The sequence below is a fragment of the Myotis brandtii genome, unplaced genomic scaffold (genome assembly GCF_000412655.1).
Source record: "Myotis brandtii unplaced genomic scaffold, ASM41265v1 scaffold663, whole genome shotgun sequence".
In the NCBI taxonomy this organism is placed as follows: domain Eukaryota; kingdom Metazoa; phylum Chordata; class Mammalia; order Chiroptera; family Vespertilionidae; genus Myotis; species Myotis brandtii.
The window spans coordinates 376,494-380,636 of NW_005370572.1; the positions used below are offsets into that span (position 1 = coordinate 376,494).

Here is a 4,143-nt window from a genome sequence, read left to right on the forward strand (position 1 = left end):
ATTTAGGTTTTCGTCTTCTTCCCATTTTTTTGGAAAAGGAAATCAGGTCTCAGGGAAAATAAGTAACTTTCATAGCTACTAAAGGAGAAAGGTAGGATTCAAATTAAGACCCATCAGGTTCCAAAGCTCGTGTGATGATTCCATAATGCCAAACAGACTGACCCTTTCTGGCTGGAAAGCTACAATTCTTCAGTCAAAGGGAGTGTTTGTTCTGAAATACAATTTGGAGACCCAGGAATTAAAGAGAAATTGCTATTCCAGTCCCATTTTTAATATTTTTTGTCTGTTTCTCTAGATAGCCCTTGAGCTTGTTAATTTTTTTCCTGTTATAAGGAATGCTATTTCTGTTTAAGTGTTCCTGGATTTGGAAATAATTCTCATGACTAAATATTTGTTTGCCTGGGAAGAGCCGGTGTAGAGCTACGCTGCCAGTGGGTGCTCAGTGAAGATTAATGGATGGCCGTGCATGTCTGTGTGGGAGTCGGCTGCTTAGAAGCTGCTCAGTTCTCCGAAAGAGACAGGAATGGTGTAGGAAAGGTGAAATCACAGGCTCATCGCCCAACCCAGATCCTGGGTTTTTGTACTGGACTTTGTCACTTAAGGGTCCCAAAGGCCCAAGGAATGTGGGGCCTAGTGTTTTCTTGATAAATGATCGGGAAGTGTGATGAAGAAAAATTATATTCTAAGGCCTACTTCCAAAATTAATACTATCCAATATGAGAGAGAGCTTGGTTCTCTGGTGAGGACTGAAGAAAATCAAATATTTTTTTAATTGACACATTTTCTATTATTATATACATGCAAAGATGATGAGTAATATGCCATATCAGATGGTTTATTCAAACTGTCAGAATCAGGGCTAAAGCGTGAGTAACTTTCCAGAGAACCTTCTGAGAAATTCAAGCCGTGGAAAGTGGGGGTACCCAGCCATACTACTCAGTCATCCCTGAAAATCTTGGGGTGGGGGGAAAAAGTTACTTCCAAAGTACATGGTGGGACATTTCTAGAGAAAAGGAAGGAGACCGATAATTTAAACTTCACTAAAAAAACACAAAAATGTTCATGCATTGCCTGGGTTTGTGCATTCAACTGAAAGACGGGGGTCGGCCTTGTGACCTGGGAGATGAAGTCTTCATGGGGTGATGACTACTGAGCACCTTTCCAAACCTCGGCAGAACTTTGAGATGGTAGAGCCCTCAGTTGCAAAATCAAGCTTTGCTTTGGCATCAGAGAAAATGGAAAGAGGAAAGCCTCACTTACTGGGACTAGTACCATAGGTCTTGGGCTGGGTTGGGATGTGCCGATACCACGTTGTACGGGAAGTGCACAGGCTGCCTTGGAAATACTGTGGGTTTGGTTCCAAGACCACAGTAAAGTGAATATCGTAATAAAGTGAGTCACACGAATTCCTTGATTTCCCAGTGCATACAAAAGTTATGTTTACACCATGCTGTAGTCTATTAAGTGTGCATTAATCTAAAAAAATATGCATACCTTAATTAAATATACTGTATTGCTAAAACATGCTAACCATTATCTGAGCCTTCACTGAGTCATAATCTTTTCCCTGGTGGTTGCTGCAAACCTTCAATGTGTACAAAATGCAGTATCTGTGAAGCTCAGTAGAACGAGGTGTGCTATCCTGGCATTGGATGGCCTCACTCTGCTCTGTGTCTCAGTCTCACCATTTGCAGAGTGAGCAGGTGGAGACTGGCTTGCTAGGGTCCCTTCCAACTCTACTATTTTATGTCATCCTCAGGGTGGGGGAGAAAGTTACTTCCAAGGTACCTGGTTTCTCTATGAGATGAGCATTCTTCAAAGAGGAAACTCCATGTGTCTTGAGACTTTTGTTGAGAATTTATTTATACAATCCTACCTTTAGAAAACTCTCGATATTTTCCCCCACTGGACCCTCTTTAGCAATAAAGAGGTCTCATGAAGTTTGATAATTTGGTGGTATCAGAGAACAGTTTATGTCAGTAACTCACGGCTCTCCATTGCTGACACCATACTTTTTACCACCTTGTCCTCCAAAGGGAAGGTGACTTTTGAGAAGCAACCCAGAAGATGTGTTAGGAAAATAGATATTGGGTCCAGGACAGAACTTAACTGTGTCTGCTGCTTGAACATCTGAAAATAATGTAGCTCACGTGAATTGAAATATTCTGAAATACACGTATAATTATACCCAAGATATGGACACACATTCATAAATAATAAAAGTGAAAGGTTTGAGAAGTGGGAAGGAGTATTTCCCAGCAGCAGGAGTGCCTCATCAGCCAGGCTGAGGTGCTGTGGAGACCTGGGCCAGGCTGAGCCCCACTGCCCGACACTCACAGTTGATTCTCCCAGGAAAGACCTGCAGGAACTGCTGACATTTCTTTTAAAAGAATCAATGAATCTCTGTTTCCTTCTGCCTGCTCATTTGACCTTAGTTTGAAAGCAGGAAAGAAAGAATGAAACCAACAGGGTGGGGTCAGGATAGGCAGAAGAACCAGAGAAGGAGGTGTCCACGCTGTGGAGCCCACAGACAACATCGTCACCCAGGGTGTTAGTGTTTTGTTTGGTTGCTGTAGTCTTATTTGTTCCTGCTTCTCATTTCACATTCTCGCCCTGATGTAGTAAGTCTCTGTCTTCCCAGCCATCATCCCCATATTGACAAGCAAATGTCATCCATGTTTGATTGACATCCGTTGCTCCTGAATGCAAAAGTATGATTTACGAATCAATTCTACTTGTTTATTTCAAGCTATTCTTGTGTGTCTTATGTATGTGTTGGTGGGATAACTTGCCTAATATCTACTCCTGGGCTTTCCATTAGTATTATAAATCCAGGCTGTTCGTTCTCCTGCTCTCTCACGGCATAGGCTCTTCCTTCTCATATTTTTTTCTATTTTCCCCATCCCCCACGTACAGGCAGGAAATGTGCTATGGAGCTTAGAGGACTTGTTCCATATCTTTGGAAAAAATCTTGCCCAGTACTTCAGTAAATGCTACTTCCTTTAGCCTGAGACTTTTGAAGTCATTTTGACCAGTGATCATTTCTCATGCATGTAACACCTTCGGGCCCAATGGCTGTACCTCCTGAAAGGCTGCTGGAATTGTAAGCAGAGCATATATGTATACACGCACCATTTGCAACACTTGTAAAAAGAACCGATCGCCCCCCCCCCGCTTTGTGTGGTGGGCACGTTCATTTAAAATAATTGAGAAATGTCCTTTGGCTTTTCAACACACCCTACTGTTCTCGGAGTAACAGCTTATATTCTGTTTTAGAAGGCTGGTGAGGAAAACCATAAGGTTAAAAAAAAAACACCCCACACATCTACCATCTGGACAATTCTAAAGGGCCCTCCTTATGTTAAAAGTGGCATTTTTAAAAACACCTGAAACACTGGCTGTGGGTGAGCCTGTAGAGAAATATTGTCAACCAAGCCACCCTCCTTTCAACCTTCTCCTCCATCTCCCAATTGGGGCTGCTGGCAGTGGTGACCCAGGGGGCTGAGGTGTGACCCTTGAGTTCTGAAGGCCATTGCACGTCTGTCTCCCTCCCCCACGGACGTCCAGTGAGAGCGCTGCCATCCTCTGGGTTCAGCAAGGGAGTATTCAGGATCTCACTGTTCAACCTTGTGCGGGGTTGGGGGGTGGCGGGGGATGAGAGAAAGAGAGGCCGAAAAAAAATTTTCCCACATTGTCAGAGTAATGCCAAACTCTGCCTGAGTGGGATGAGCAGAGCAGATGCTGCAATGAGATGCCAAAGCGGCTCCCCTTCCTCTGCGCCTTGGGTGCCTATAAATTGCTCCGGCGCGCGTTTTCAGCCTCCTCTTCTGCTGGCAGGTGGTACCCAGGCAGAAGTCTACGTTCGGTCTCTCTCTCCCTCGGCTCCCGGCCGCGAGGCACTCGCCGCTGCTGCTCCTTAGCTCCTCTTCGGCTCCTGCGCTCCAGCCCCAGCCTCGCTGAAGGACCGCAGCAGGGGAAGAGCGAGCGAAAGAAGAGAAGAGGCAGAAAAAGGCAACTTCAGAGGGAAAGTTGGTGCGAACTGGCGCAGTCTGCAAAAACGGAAAAGTCGATCGCAGGCAGTGGCATAAAAGTGTGAGCGGGCGGCCCGGCGGGCGCAAGAGGCGGCGGCTGGCTCTGCCCTCC

The 4,143-nt window shown here is 45.2% G+C and overlaps 1 long non-coding RNA gene across 1 annotated transcript; it reads right to left on the minus strand.

Moving 5' to 3' along the window:
• Positions 1-927: 927 nt before the first annotated feature.
• Positions 928-3,965, minus strand: LOC106723854. The gene is made up of 3 exons (XR_001359589.1): positions 3,387-3,965; positions 3,238-3,280; positions 928-3,095 (listed from the first exon to the last, which is right to left on the minus strand). It is a non-coding gene; the product is annotated as an uncharacterized LOC106723854 (long non-coding RNA).
• Positions 3,966-4,143: the final 178 nt, after the last annotated feature.